Source organism: Eucalyptus grandis, chromosome 5, assembly GCF_016545825.1.
Source record: "Eucalyptus grandis isolate ANBG69807.140 chromosome 5, ASM1654582v1, whole genome shotgun sequence".
NCBI lineage: Eukaryota > Viridiplantae > Streptophyta > Magnoliopsida > Myrtales > Myrtaceae > Eucalyptus > Eucalyptus grandis.
The window spans coordinates 50,701,210-50,717,584 of NC_052616.1; the positions used below are offsets into that span (position 1 = coordinate 50,701,210).

Below are 16,375 nucleotides of genomic sequence, written 5' to 3' on the forward strand. Positions count from 1 at the left end.
ATATGTTAAAATTTCAAAACGGGCATAAAGTAGTGGATTTGTTGGGAAGATGGAAAGTGCAGACTGACTTATGACGAGACTGTGACATGGACTAAGATGAAAAGTGGGAGAGAGAGAAAGGTCCAATATGTCCCAAACAGTGCTCGGAACAGATAAAAACATCAAAGCGTCAGGATAGTGAAGAGGGCACGCTTGGTCCACTGCTTAGTTCGCTGTTCATTGAACTGTCCTTTTATTTTGTTAATTTATTTTCCATCAGCGACGGTATTTTTGTTGAATAAATTTAAATTCTTGATCCCACTTTGAATTTTTTTGGGGTACTAATCCCCCTTGGATTTCTTTTGGTTTTTTATACTTTGAGCCATTTAAATATTGTACAGTTAAATTGATAAAATTAATTTTAATACTAAAATATTATATTATTAACAATCATTTATTCTTAAAAATTATGTTATTTAAGTGTGTTAAGGATCATAAAAAATTATCAAATTGCTATATATATTCATTTTGTACGTGAGCACAATGAGAAGAATGTATTTTTGGGTCTAGTCTACCTTAATTTCTCCTCTCTTTTTTTTTTTTTTTGTTGGGCTTTAATTTCTCCTTCAAATACAAATATAAGTCAAAATGCTTTTACTTTATTATTTATATATATTTCTTTGTTGGTTGGATTTAATCCAACCATATGAGACACGACAATAATTCAATGCCATAATGCGGTGAAAGTTTCGATGCACAGGAAAATTCAAGGCAATCTTACCCAGGAAAAAGAGAACAAGCCAACCACATGGGACACGACAATAAATCAATGCCATAATGCGATAGAAGTTTCCATGCACAGGAAAATCCAAGGCAGTCTTATCCAGGAAAAAGAGAACAATCCAACCACATGGGACATGACAATAATTCAATGCCATAATGCGGTGGAAGTTTCCATGCACAGGAAAATCCAAGGCAGTCTTATTCAGGAAAAAGAGAACAATCCAACCACATGGGACACCACAATAATTCAATGCCATAATGCGGTGGAAGTTTCAATGCACAGGAAAATCCAAGGCAGTCTTACCCAGGAAAAAGAGAACAATCCAACCACATGGGACACGACAATAATTCAATGCCATAATGCGGTGGAAGTTTCAATGCACAGGAAAATCCAAGGCAGTCTTACCCAGGAAAAAGAGAACAATCCAACCACATGGGACACGACAATAATTCAATGCCATAATGCGGTGGAAGTTTCAATGCACAGGAAAATCCAAGGCAGTCTTACCCAGGAAGAAGAGAACAATCCAACCACATGGGACACGACAATAATTCAATGCCATAATGCGGTGGAAGTTTCCATGCACAGGAAAATCAAGGCAGTCTTACCCAGGAAGAAGAGAACAATCCAACCACATGGGACACGACAATAATTCAATGCCATAATGCGGTGGAAGTTTCGATGCACAGGAAAATCCAAGGCAGTCTTACCCAGGAAAAAGAGAACAATCCAACCACATGGGACACGGCAATAATTCAATGCCATAATGGTGGAAGTTTCAATGCACAGGAAAATCCAAGGCAATCTTACCCAGGAAGAAGAGAACAATCCAACCACATGGGACACGACAATAATTCAATGCCATAATGCGGTGGAAGTTTCGATGCACAAGAAAATCCAAGGCAGTCTTACCCAGGAAGAAGAGAACATGTCAGCAAGATTCGATGCACAGCGATGAAGAAAAAACAAAACCTAAAAAAAAATATAATTGTTGTTATGGTATCATAGAGTAGGGGTGATCCATTGTAGATCCGGTCCCATCTCGGGATCCAAGAGCCAGATTGGGAGGATGAGCTCCTAATTTCTGGAATCAGGACCAAACCAGTTTGTCATGGGCACTAAAAGCGATACCTAACAACCAGCCCTATCAAGGAAGAAGAGAAAATAGGTGGGGCCCACCACCTAAATCTTATTTCTTTTAGTGAAAATAATACTTTTGGCATGAATTCAAGACCCCATTATAAGAACCTTTTTCCCTTCATCCTAGAAAATTAAGGAACTAGAAATAGGTATTTTTATCGTATTAAATAACAGTTTTACCTCATCTCATTCATTGAGATCATAATATTAGGTAAGAGATCATAATATTAGGTAAGGGTACAGTGAATATTTTAAGAGAGGGCAAGAAGTTCTCAAGTTTTCTGTTTTATATTTGTATAAATAGATAATGTTTAAAACTTAAATAAAGCTTTTCAACCATAGACACTTCACTAATTATAATTCCACAAAGTTTATAGAGCTATTTCCTTACCTACATAGTACCAATAATCGCCTCATCTTTTGGATTACGATAATTTTAAAAGCAAAGTACTTAATTTCAAATATGTTGAGTATATATATTGAAATGAATAAATTTGAATTTTTTTTTTTAAAAAAAAAATTATGGAACGATCATGCCCATGCTTCTTCTAAAATGAATTTATTGTTTTGTTTGGACAAAATGATAATCTAGAAGAGTACAAGCTCTCGTGTACAAGCTTTTATGGTGCCTACATGCACAAGCCTTCTAAGAAAGTAAACTTTTGATCATCGTATTCCTGTGAATGTTCAATTTTAATCCTTATAAATTATTTTAATGACAAAACAAGTCAAAAATATATTTGTTGGATTGATTAAATGTTTTTTACCCTTTAACAAATTAAATTCATTTCCTTAGATAATCCAAATCAAGCACATTTGTGTGCCCTTTTTTGCTAGTGAGTTGAATAAGCAAACTAATCTAGGTGGACTGATTCCTCATTTTGGACATAACTTTTCATATCACTTTGTTAATATGGATTTTTTTATTGACATAAAAATGTCACGTCAAACAACTAACAATGTTTTCGAATGTAAGGTTAATGATGTAGATTTGAGACTAGTCGTGATTTTTTTAAATAAAAAATGTTCAGGTTTAGGATTAGGTTTAAAATTTGGGATTTTTTTATACAAAACAATTGGTGGCAGATTTAGGACTCAATCCAAAGTTGAGGTTTTTTATTAAATAAAAAAGTTCGAAGTAGAATTAAAATTGGACTTTGATATTTGAGAGTTTTTAGGACATTAGGCCTATATAAAAATAGGGAATAGAAAATTGAGGAGTTTCACCTGGTTTAATCATGCAGTGGCAGATTTGTAATTAGATAGCGTATAATTTTCTTTCTGCCCCTTTGCCTAGTGGCTGTATCTCACAATCCTTGCTACTGCTCTTCTTTACCAAGTTTTTTTGTTCACTTCTTATTTCGAATGAGAGGCTCACCAGTTTTCTATCTACTTAATTGTCAAGTTACTAATTATTATATCTGTTTTTTTTTTCTGCCCAGATTTTCTCTTCTTCTTTGGCCGTAAATTCTGGTCCTAAATGTCGAGATTGCTCCCTTGTCAAGATAAAACTGCTCTTGCTTCACCTCATCCTCGAGGTTCTTGCCCTTGTTCGGGGCGAATTTTTGAAACTAAATATAAAATTCAAAATTTTTTAAGACGAAAAAATTAGGGGATGATTTAACATTGAGTCTAAAATTAAGAATTTTCTGAGATAAAAAAAAAGTTTGGGACAAAATTAAAACAGAACCTACAATTTGAGGGTTTTAAAGAGATGCAAAGGGAAAAGGGAGAGCATGCACCAGGAGAGAAACGAAAACAAAGGAAAAAGAAGAAAAAAAGAAAATGAAAAAGAGATTGGGTTTTGCATATAGATCTCCCTTAGGTTTACTTCCATTTGTAGTGCCCGATAAGGATTTAAGTGTCTAATTGGGATGGTTTTTGGAATTTGAGTACAAATTAAAAAATTATATGAAATTTATATTGCGAAATTCAATTTTGAAGTTGTTAAGCTGTGAAAGTAAGGGCATTGTAAGGCGTAAACGGGAGTTGATTTGAAATAACATTTTAATAGACAAGGTCCGATAAAATTTCAATACTCATATAACGGTAGATTTGTTGGGAAGAAGAAAAGTGGAGAGAGACTTGGGACGAGTCTTCGTTGAACTTAGTCCATTGCTTGCACCACTGGACTTTCCTTTTCCTTTTGTTAAGTTATTTTTCACTGGAAATGGTATTTTTATTGAATATTTTTAAGCTCTTGATCCCACTAAAAAATTTAATCCCTCTCACTTTAAGCCTGTTAAATATTATAATGTTAAATCGATAAACTTCATTTCAATACTTATAAGTTCGATGAGTTAACACATGCAATTATCAACATACTATATATATTTATTTTGTACCCAAGCATAATAAGAAGAATTTCTTCTGCTATGGTTCTGCCTTAATTTTCCCTTCAAATTTCATAAATTAATCAAAATACCTTTTCGCTTATGCTCTTACTTTATTATATATATATATATATATATATATATATATACATATTTTTATTGATTTGATTTATCTAATTCAATCAATTGGCACGTAGCAATAATTCAAACTTGCGGAGGTAGATATCAATTACTAATTTGTTGACTGGGACCACCGACCGTGCATTTATAGTCTTTGCCTTCATGGTGGGGAAGTTTTGATGGGGTGCATTTATAGTCGTTGCCTTCACGGTGGGGAAGTTTTGATGGATAGGAGAATCCAAGGCGATCCTGCCCCGGAAGAAAATAATATGTGAGCAAGTTTCGACGCAAAAGCAATTAAAAAAAGTAAAAAAAAAAAAATAAAAGAGAACTACTTTATTGATATCCGTGGAAAACGGTCATAATTGATGAATACGTACAAACCATCAAGACAATTGCTGCACCATTGAACTTGTTTTTTAGGACCCAAATAAAAACTTTCCTTTTTTTTTTTAATTTATTTTTCATCAGAAAAGTTACTTTTGTTGAATATATTTAAACTCTTGATCCCAATTAAAAATTTACCTTGATCCCAGCCAATGGCATTGAATTAGACCCATAATAAATATAGTCTATAATGAAGAATAGACCAAAAGGACTTCCAATGATACATAACTTTTTTACACACATCTACCTTAATTTTGCTAGTAATTGAATATGATGGCAAATAGAGTGGGAAGTTTTTCTAAATATAAAATAGGACATGGACAACCACTTGAATCCATCTAGACAAGAAACATGCAGATGCATGGGCCATTGATAAATTTTATTATTTCTTGGACTAATTAAAGAGCAGCCAATGTTGAATAAGAATCCGTACGAAGATAGATATTTTCATAGCCCTTACTACACGTCTTTGAAGGTGGAGACCACTCTGAAAACAACTGCTCCGTACTTTTTGTCTTTCCTCTAATCTAACTTCTTTTCCAAGTAGACTTTTCAACTCCATGACTCTTTCATGTTCCTTTGCACTGCTTCCCTCACATGCCCGTGACATGGATTTGCTGGAGAAAATTAAAAGTGGAGAGAGAGATTCGTCCGGTCCAATATTTTCCACACAAGTGCTCACAGTAGATGAAAACATACAAAGTGTCAGGACAATGAAGAGGGCACGCTTAGTCCACCGCTTGCACCGTCCAACTTTCCTCTTTCTTTTGTTAATTTATTTTTCATCAGAAAAGGTGTTTTTGGTTAAATATATTTCAGCTCTTTATCACACTTAGGAAGTTATCCCTCTTACTTTGAGCCTGATATATGTTACCTATAATCTTCATTTTTATACTGAAATGTTGTATTATTAATGATAGCTTATTCTAAAAAATTATGTTATCAACGCGTGTTGAGGATCATAAAAAAATATTAACATGCATAAATGTATGTGTGTATATATAAATATATATTCATTTAGTACCGTAACACAATGAAAAGAATTTATTTTTTGCTCAGGTTCCGTCCTAATTTCTCCTTCAAATCTCATAAATAAATCAAAATATGTTTTTGCTTTTACTTTACTTCATATATATATTTTTATTGATTTGATTTATCTAATCTAATTAGTTGATATGCATCAATAATTTAAATTTGCCGAACTGAATATAAATTAGTAATTCATTGACCGTAATTCATTGACCGAACCATTAGACATGCATTTATGATCGTCGCCTGCAACCGGTGGAAGTTTCAATGCATAGGAAAAGTGAACTTTCAAGGAAATGCAGACGCTGCAAAAGTAGATTTTCAATGAGATTGCAACTTTTTGCTGCTTGTTGTTTTTTCACGCGTTCCTTCTCTTTTCCATTTTTCATTTTTTTTCTTTTCACCTCCTCTGTCCTTCCTTTTCTTTCTTTTCCATTGCAGGCCACTTTATCAATTTTTCTTTGTAAAAGCTTTCTCTCTTTGCCGACCATAACCTTTCTCTCTATCTCCTTTTCTTGGCCCGGAAGAAAAGCTTCATCTTTTTTTCTTTTTCGAGCTCCCCTTGGCAATTATGGTATGCGGAAAAATGCCCCACCCACTCGGTCGAGAATCCTCTGCTTTTTCATGCCTAGATTTTCTTGTCTTCTTTAGCCTTGAATTTCAATCTCTGAATGTCGAGATTGCGCCTTGTCAAAATGGAAATTACTCTCTTGATCTTGTCCTCAAGGTTTTTGCTGCTATTCAAAACAAATTTGGGACTGGATATAAAATTTGAAAAACTTTTTTAGACGAAAAAAATTGAGGGTTGATATAGCATTTGGTTTTAAGTTGAGGGTTTTTGAAACAAAAAAAAAAAATTCGGGATAAAATTAAAATTGAACCTAAAATTTGAGAGTTTTTAAAGAATTAGGACCGTATAAAAAGAGGAAAGAAAAAGTGGAGGAGCTTCACCTCTTTTTATCATCCAGGGGCATATTTGTAATTAGATTGCATGTGATGAGTTTATTTCTACCCCACTCCCGGTGGCTCGGCCCAAGAATCCTTTTCCTTCCTGAGGCTACCGCTCTTCTCTACCAAGTTTTTGTCCACTTCTTATTGCAAAGGAGTGGCTAGCCCACCAATTCTTTCTCTACTTAATTACGAAGTTACTCAAATTTATTGATGTCACAATTTCTTAATCAACCCAAAGCCAAATTAATAAATTAAAATTTTCAATTTTTTCCAAATTTTTTTTGCTTGGTTTAGTTTAGCACTTGCAATATTCCTTCAACACCTAAATTGTAATGTGTGTTAATTCAAATATTTATATTATTGAATGGAACTAGTACGTGAAATGTTAATTCATTTATATTAAACTGCATTTTAAATAACACTTTAGCATAAATGCATGCGGTCCTTCTTAAATAATGAGGGTAACTATTTTAACAAAAATGTAAAATAAACCATCTAAGGGTTGGTCTAGTGGTAGTATGCTAACCCCTGCATGGACTTCACCTGCCAATGGGCAGGGGTTCAAATCCTGGCAAAAAGCCCTTGTTGGAAGGGAAGAAATCCTTGATGCTCAATCCCCAAAGTAGTTGCGTACTTTAGCCACCATTTTATTTACCAAAAAAAAAAATATAAAATAGGTTTTATTTACCATCCAAAATACACCTAGCCATATTATTCTCATCCAACAATTTATTTTATGTAGATCTATTCCCATTAAATAATGAGGGTAACTATATTTGAAAATATGTTAAATAGATTTTACTAGTCACTCAAAATATATCTAAGCATATTAATATTGTTATTCAACTTGATTGGTACAAGAAGTGAAGCATTTTGTATGCTCAATAGAAAGAAACTTTATTCCAATATCCACTTGAATAATCAATGCTATTTAAATACCAACAATCCAAACTAAGCTGTCAATACTAGAAATTGTGAAGTGTTCAAAAACAAAACAAAACAAAACAAAAGAGTGCTCGTGTATTTTACGAGCACTCCTATATATACTATTGATTTACAATACTTTATAACTGCTAAATTATCACATCAATTCAAGAGCTTAATTGCATTATTCTCTAAAGCTAATCAACTCTAGCTCGTAAGTTGAGAGTACTTTGCCTAAAATGCGTCCAATATAAGAGGCACCAAACATGAATGTAATATATCAGCCTATGCATTTTTACCACTCTAATAGAAGAGTATTAGGTGTATTTACCATGTCAACTATTGCAATACTAACATATTCAGCCTATTAATATATACAATAGTCCATTATCAATTTGATGTATTAAAGTTGACCTCAAATGACAACTAACACAATTTTATCGAATTCAACACAGTATTGTTATTAAAAGGCAATGTAATGACTTTACGTTTTTATCATATTATTAATTCATTATATGCATGCTATTTAGTGCCGTAAATATTGCTTTAAGTTTATATTTGTGATGTTCATTTTTTCACACTTGTTTTTCCGACATCATATCGTGCAAAAGTTTGACAAACATCATGGCCCTTCAAGTAAATTTTCTCATGAAGTCTAGACTAAGGCTTCTGCAATGTCTTTGGCCTGAATTATACTTGCTGGGTAGGGGAAGATCTTCATAGGCTCTCTCAATCTTCCTAGTATAGAGCAGAATCCCAATAGTCGGGAGAGGAGCAATAAGTATGCAAGGCAGGCCAACCTCAGGCCAAACAACAAAAAGCGTCAGATAAGTGTTCAGTATCGAAGTTGGAAGTGTCATCTCTGAAGTGACCAACAGAAGTGAAATCTAGCCTAAGAAATGGCATAAACATCTAGAACTTTTACAAGCATAACCTCGCCTAGGAATAGTTGTTTACTTAACCAGCCCATTACTTCCCAAGCAATAATGATTTGCTATCAATCCACCATCAAATCCCTTTAATAAGAAAAATTGATGTATGAGAAGCAAGAACAAGGAAAGGACTCATTTACTGAATATGACAGACCTTATAGCTAAATATTTGATTTGAACAGTCTTGACAATATTTTCGATTAGGAAGACACCAAATATACGAAAGTGCAAAACCCCATCTATATCTCCACTGCAAAGGCTATGCAAACATTGCTTTGAAGAATTTGAGAGCTCTACAAATGAATCTTGAACCTTGTTAGTTAAACCAGCATCTCCGGGTACTAGTCCAGGCATTCGAGGAACTCCTGGAGCTGGAGGGAAGAATTGAGTAGTGCGATCTTCAAATGCCAAAGAGTTACTAGAAGCATTCTATAAAACAAATGAATAATTACTTTCCAGTTGGAAAATAAAAAGGTGAAAAAATATGAGATCAAAGCTAAAGAGTCAAACAAATCAACAAGTTACAGATGACGCCAAACATACGCATCCAAAAAATCTTCCATAAACCCATACTAAAGCTGTTGGACTGTGAAATAAGATTCTAAGTTTGAAAAAGAAGTATTTAAGAACACCACACTAAAATAACTACTTAACTGCAAACGAAGCATTATGAAAGGTGTGAGCCATAAGATATCTGCTATTGGTAATAAAGATCATGAAATTGTACCAACTTTTAAGTTGAAAGATGCCATACTCCATTCACTTGGACATCCTCCTCCCAGTTGGGACACACCCCAACTGCCATACTTCAAGCTTCTCAAGAGTTTTCCATTCTGCTTCATATTTATACCCTGTTAGAATGATTATAACACAATGTGCATAACTGCTGCAAGCACTAGCATGTCAAAAGCAGCACCCTGCACGTTTATTGTTCCATAAAGACAGCTACTTTGGTAAGTAACATTCATTATGTATAAACTTCTCTTCTCAGCAATTCTTGTGGATCCATAAGTGCTATATTAGATTTAAATCAGATTTCGGATCCATCTATATTGATTGACTGCAATCCAAGAAGTGGATGATTAGTCATAAAATGGTAGAAATCTCAAAGAAACAGAATTGCAGCATCCTCAGCCATGTACTCAGCCATTCTACTCATGACCAAGCCACTATGGCTTGATAAAAACATAACCAGTTATTTACAAACTTTTCCACCCACGAGCATAATTGAGGCACACACAAATCCCATCATTTAAGGATCACCTAAATTATTACCTTCCTAATTTGACTGAACTGAACAAATTTATAACAATTGAAAGAAGTTATTAACTTTCATGAAAATGAGCATGTCATGAATGAATGCTTCAGTACAGCACCTTCCACCTAGACCATAGATGTAGATTCTCACCACAAGCTGGACCCCAAGCACACACTATCCTGTAATTTGTCGTTGACAATTGAAATAGTCTCAACCATCGATGACAACATTAGCAGCGAAGTAAAAATCTTGTCCTACACGAGAATGCAATTGAGCACATCAATAAGATTCAACTCCTAAAGTATATAAATCTATTAAATGAGCATATTAATTCTGTATGATATGTGATTAAAGTAACTCACTACTGATTTCACTAATTAGATATGAGTCAATCAATTTCCTTGATTCATAATTTAACGCATGTATCAAACAATGTAATGTCAAAAACATTTCACGGCTTTGATATAGGACTGAGTCCCACAATAAAGAATAAAAATTTAAGCATCACATGCAAAATTGCCCAAGCAACACACCCAGGGTTTCTTAAGCATCATGCCAAAGATGAATTGCATCACACAATCTGCAAAGCAAACACTTGCCAAGTTCAATAACAAGAAACATTATTGGAGTATACGTAAGATCCTACTATGCAAGCTTAAAAAAAGAAAGAAAAGGAAATTTTGTAAAATCCTAATAATACTCAAATCCTAGTTGATAATTTTAGTGATTAAACTTCAAGAAGAATCCTGATCCTTGTTTGAGTTTCAAAGTCAATCTTCACCAAAAACTTGGTAGTCATCCTGCATGATTTTGTTGGCTGCATCAGGCTTAGTGGATGTTTTGATTGTCTCATACTCAATTCTATGAATGGGAATCCAATTACAATACTATGTATAAGATCTTTGCGTCCTTGCAGTCAAATGGGTACTCATTGGGCAAAAGAAAAATAATTTGTAGCAATATTTCATGTCTGGAGATAATAAAATTAGTTGAATTTGAAGTATCTTTGTGATTAGTTATTATCTAATAATTAATTTACATATGTCATGGAATACCAATCTCAAACATTATATCAGATTTTATGATTCCATTGGATGAAAATCACGATCCACAATCGAAAGATTTAATTTTTTTTTATTCATGACTCACATTTCCATGTGACCACTTAGGTGAGGCTACCTACTTAACAGTTAATTAATAAACGAATATTGTTCCATGTTCAAAGTTCAAACCGCAAAGACAGATTGACTCATGTAATCTATATAACTAAATGATAGAGCCAACTTGATCAACAACCAGACCTATCATGACCTGTTTATATTTAGTTTAGTAAGTTCTCTAATAAAAAATCATACATAAATTTGGTTTCCTTAGTTGTTACATATTATGATTTGATCACACCATATAAATAAAACATTTCATGTAAACCTAGGATTTTGTAAGCTTATGGCTAGTCCCTTTTCAAACTTATTTGACATTGATGAAGATATGCATATGGTACATATGTCACGTTGGTCATGTTAGGATGGGAATGACCCATTCAATTCAATCAAATTAGTTAAACGGGTTATACATCTCTTGCCTATTTAACAAATGGGTCATGTTCAAATAGAATTTTCTAATAAATTTTTTGTTAATCTTATCCTGCTCAGATTGACCTATCTACCAATCCATTGTTAACTTGACATTGAGGGACATGACCAATAAAAATGGAGTGCCACCTCTATTAGCAGCTGAATGTTCAGTTAGCAAGTTTGTTGTTTGCATTGCATCATGCAGATTTTGAGCAATTCAGAATATTTCCCAAGAGAGACTAGAGAAAAACACGTTTTGATGATAAAGGAATGTTTCAGGAGGAATATCTAGTTGAGAAGTAATGAGGGTAACGTTCAAGTAACAACATAGAAAACGTAGTTCAAGTAACAACATAGAAAACTTACTTCGACATCATGCAGTAAAACTGTACCGTCTTCAAGTCCCAAGACAACAACCTTGCCATCAGGACACCGGCATAATGATGTTACACATTTACCTGGAGCAGACTAGAATGATTAAGAGAAGCTAGTATTGACGACACACATTGAAATGTGCAAAGAAAGTGAATTCATTGTAAACGAGAGAGAGAGAGAGAGAGAGAGAGAGAATATTTTGTCCCAGTAAAATTAATAGAAGAAGAGGAAAGATAGAGGATAGACATTAACCAACAAAATGTTAATCAAAATTTATGAAGTGAGGGAAAATGTAATAACTGTACAAAATAACTGAGAGGGATATTAGTCACTCGATATGGGATTTCTTTGAGCTAGTAGGTCATCTAAAGCAAGGGAGTCTATATCTTGTTGGCAGCCTCCAATCCAATATCATCAAAAAACAAACCTTTTTGTTCAATTATGGAACCTCAAGGCGAAGTGGATGCACGAAAAATTACTTCAGGTGAGGATTACAAGTGTAATAGTATTTACAACTTAGGATCTTAAGAGAAACCATTCAAGGATTGGCTCTAGTACTATAGTGCACTCAAAACATTCTCCATATCCAGAAGACAATATGATGACCGAAGCATTGAGATGTTTCCAGAGAAAAAATCTCCTCTCTAAATTTTTCCGGTGAGAATAGACATCAAGGACTACCAAGGCTAGGCATCTAATTCTAAGTTCTTACAACTTTGAATTACGAAAAGATTAAGTCATATAGGAACCCAACATACTTGGATGCAGCTCCCCAGACCCTCCTAGTCTCTTTGCTTTCTCCAATTTCTCCCTCCATCCCTCTTGACCAGATTGTCATACAAGTACGCAGCATAGCTCGAGATATATCCTATTCAAAAGTTAAAACTCCCACCAGCAAACTTGATTAATCAAAATGATGTGACGAAATGCCCCCTCAGTAATGACAAGAAGATAAATAAAACTTCAAGCAATACAAAATGTAAGAAACTTTCCGCCTATAGTCTATATTTCAGTATCCAATAAATCTCTCCTTGCGGGGCATGCTCAGTTAGTTAAAGAATGCTCAATCAGTAAAGGAAGAGGAGTCAGCAGTAAAATTACACTGTGAGAGTCATAATCAGGAATCTAAGATCTTTTCAGATGCCTAATGACATTTAGATAATATTCTGCAGTGGCTAAACCTGCCAACTCCAAGTGGTAATCAAGCATTTCTGCATCTGACAGAGCTAGTCTATCTAGCATACATGGCATCCCCTCCAATTCATGTTAGTTATTTTCATGGACACTTTAACTGGCGTACGAAGAAGGGCAACAAGAAGGCAATACAAGAGTATGGTACACTTACGGTTAGGGTAGATGACTGACCAGCTAGGTTATGGAAAAAATCTTGCAAAGGCAACAACCTGGTCGAGAAGTTAAAAGGAATCTATGTGCCTATAAATAAAATCCCTTCATTCAACTAATACCAGCTTGGAATTCTTTACTCGCAACTAAGTCATCTCTAGATTTCCACTCGCATCACCATCATTCACTCTTCATTTCTGTGTAAAAGACCAACTCCTTAGTTCGACAGAACCTCCTCATTTAGACTTTCAACCACTTTTATCTCTAAATTCATCCAATTATCCATCGAATGCAATTTGAACTAGATTGGCATTACAATGGTCCTATGGTGAAAAAGGAAGCACGTTTAGGAAAAGCGAAAGAAGTAGAACGAGATAAGGCCAATGACTCAAAGAGCAAGCACAGCAAGCCATCGTAGAAGAAATGAACACACTAAATAAAGGAAAAAGGAGAACTTTCTCGAGTCAAAGCAATACCTAGGAGAGATTGTCCACAGCCTCTACCAATTGAAGCATCGAAGCACCCAAAGCACCCACCTTCGAGTGCTCTGTGACCATCGCCAGCAAATCCTTCTCCAGATTCCACTCACCCCATCTTCACCTGCCAATCGGAAATTGACCAAACCCCTCACAAAACTGAATCGACTTGCCCATTAGGTCACCAAAGAATGCCTAATGGGAGCTGAGCCTGAGAAGCCAGGCGGTTTGTCAAACTGAAGCTGAAATGGAAGCACGCCTGCTTAAATGTCAAGACGACAGGCCAAGCTCGAATTCGACCAAGCCATTTGCCATCACCATCCAAACTCCTAGCACTCGGTCGAGTAGGCCGAATGTTAATACTCGACCAAGCCCCAGTTGGTGAGCTTTATGCTAAACTCCTGTTATAAGGTATGCACGTGCGTCAATGATACAGTAGGGTGAAAAAATGAGATCCAATGTCTTTCTTTTTCTCTTTTAACTGGAATTAGACAATTCACCTTGTTACAAGGTACAGTTTTGCTATACTAGGAAAATCTCATTTCTCCACTTGTGCATGCAGAGTTAGAGACTTGCAACTGGGCAAAGAAAATAGCACGCATAGTACCTCTGCTGCAAGTGATAAAACCTAAGCACATCCAACAATTGAAAAGCAAAAGAATAAGATAATTTACTCTTCCTTCCAAATACGATTACAAAAGCCCTGCAGGTATGTGCTTTGAGAGCTATTTTGGTTCCCGACTATATGACAAATTAAGCGATGCCAAAGCTTTCAATTGTTGAAATAGTAGATCTTATATACTAATTCTAGTCAACAATTGCTTTTTCAGTATTTAGAAAATAGGACACAACTACTTTCCATCAATAATTATCATGATCTTTGGAATCATGCTTATGCAAAACTGAGCAGGAAAAAGACTGACCCTAAACCAGCTGCTCTTTCTTTGGTCTTTTTGGTAGTTATTCTGAAGGCACAATGGGTATTTGCACCGGTTGTCATCAAGCAGAGTTGCAAATGATGTAAACCAGATTCCTTGTGCTGAAGTTTGGAATGAACTTCCTTAACTCCAGGAAAGGGAACAATGAATTGTCCATAAGTATGAACCAAACGTGTTAAATTTGAAATCAAAATCAATCTGCTCACCCGAAGGCACAATTTACCAATCAAAAGCTTAGTCACATTCTGCAGCTTCTGAAGCAGCTCCTCAACTAGGCTGCAATACCCTCTGTAAAACTCAAACCAATTTCGAAAAAAACACTCAGTTGGCCTTCCAAAATCCTCGCCTCTCATAAAAATAAAAATAAAAATAAAAAAAGTTCGACTCTGCTTCAATCAAGGATGAGACTTCCGTTACCAGCTGCCTCATCATGCCAAAGAACCCTCTCAAACGCAATGACAGGACAGCAAAAGAGGACTCGAAATCTCCAAGGGAAAAACCTCATCAAGTGCATACCAAAAGCAGCTATGGACCGCAATTTCCCTCAAAGTTCTCGAACAAAGCTTGATGTTTTGCTTCAGACCGCGGCATCCGGCTGCCCTTCAACATCTCATGCATCACCTCATTGGTCACCTCCGAGTCACAGATGGACAGGGACCTAAGATTAATCCAAGCAATACTCCTACTAAACCAGAAGCTCCGGAGCCTCATATGCAGGTTCACCAGCTAAGAGCATTTATGAAGGAGCAGCGGTACCGCGAAATGGCCGGCCATCTCGCACGGCCTCTTTAGTCATATCGAATGAGAGGTCCTTGACGTGGTCGTCGACAGCAAAGCGAAGCCACGGACTGAGCTCAGGCGCGCAACGGTCGAGAAAATCGACGTCGACGTGGAACTTTCTCGAGTCGAAGCAATTACCAAGGGAGATCGTCCACAGCCTCTGCCAATTGAAGCGACGAAGCACCACCGCCTTCGAAGTCCTCCGTGACCATGGCCGGCCGGCAAATCCTTCTCCGGATTCCACTCCCGCCATCTTCACCCGCCAATCGGAAGAAATCGAGCCGAAACCTCACAAAAACTAATCGGAAAAAAAAAAAAAAATCGAATCGCCGCCGCCCATTAGGAGGTCGAGAAAGAACGCCCGAACGGGAGCCGAACCGGAGAAGCCAAAGCGGTTCGTCGGAACTCGAAGCTGAAACGGAAGCAGCCCGGCGACCCCCTGCTTCGTCGGTCTCCATTGCTAGAGAGAATGCTCCGCAAGCAGCCCGAAAACCGCAGCCACCAGCTCTGCCGGAACGAACCGCGAGGAGCGTACGGACAGCGACGGAGGCAGTTGAAGAGCGAGACGAAGGATGGAAGAGCGAAAGAGAGGAAGGTAGGAGGTCCCCCCCACTGGAAGAGCGAGAATTCCCGGCGAAAGATTGCAGGCAGAAAAAGAGGGACCAAAAGAAAGAGAGAGAGAGAGAGATTTTTTAAAGGGCCGCCACGGGATCAAATGGGCTGGGCTGGGCCGGGCTGGACTTTATAACAAATAGATCCTTGTCAAACACTTTTGGGCCCATGGAGGCTGAAGGATCCTCGCCCGCCAGACTCATGGGAAATCACATTCACGTCGGTGCAAGTGTGGTGGACTAATTATTGAAATGTAATTTGGAAAAAGTAATGTGATAATCCTCATAAACTTTTGAATTATAGAAATATCCTAATGAATTATTCAACGGAATCTTATGAGAGCAAATGTTCATGCCTGCTTAAATGCCGTGACATCAAACCTTTCTATTGTTAAAAAACTGGAGGGAGAGCCTGCGAATTTAGGGTTCTCGACTGAGTT

General features: G+C 36.2%; 2 long non-coding RNA genes across 6 annotated transcripts; both read right to left on the reverse strand.

The window, feature by feature from the left end:
- Positions 1 to 8,770: 8,770 nt before the first annotated feature.
- Positions 8,771 to 13,934, reverse strand: LOC108957567. 3 transcript variants are annotated; one of them, XR_005551344.1, is made up of 5 exons: positions 13,607 to 13,934; positions 10,371 to 11,869; positions 9,529 to 9,639; positions 9,307 to 9,412; positions 8,771 to 9,008 (listed from the first exon to the last, which is right to left on the reverse strand). It is a non-coding gene; the product is annotated as an uncharacterized LOC108957567 (long non-coding RNA). The 3 variants fall into 3 exon arrangements; XR_005551343.1 differs by lacking the exon at positions 9,529 to 9,639; XR_005551342.1 differs by lacking the exons at positions 8,771 to 9,008; positions 9,307 to 9,412; positions 9,529 to 9,639 and having other exon boundaries at positions 10,087 to 11,869.
- A 19-nt stretch (positions 13,935 to 13,953) lies between these two features.
- LOC104445387 lies at positions 13,954 to 15,977 on the reverse strand. Of its 3 annotated transcripts, none has more exons than XR_005551340.1 (3): positions 15,061 to 15,977; positions 14,107 to 14,832; positions 13,954 to 14,007 (listed from the first exon to the last, which is right to left on the reverse strand). It is a non-coding gene; the product is annotated as an uncharacterized LOC104445387 (long non-coding RNA). The 3 variants fall into 3 exon arrangements; XR_005551339.1 differs by having other exon boundaries at positions 14,107 to 14,666; positions 14,751 to 15,977; XR_005551338.1 differs by having other exon boundaries at positions 14,107 to 14,234; positions 14,530 to 15,977.
- Positions 15,978 to 16,375: the final 398 nt, after the last annotated feature.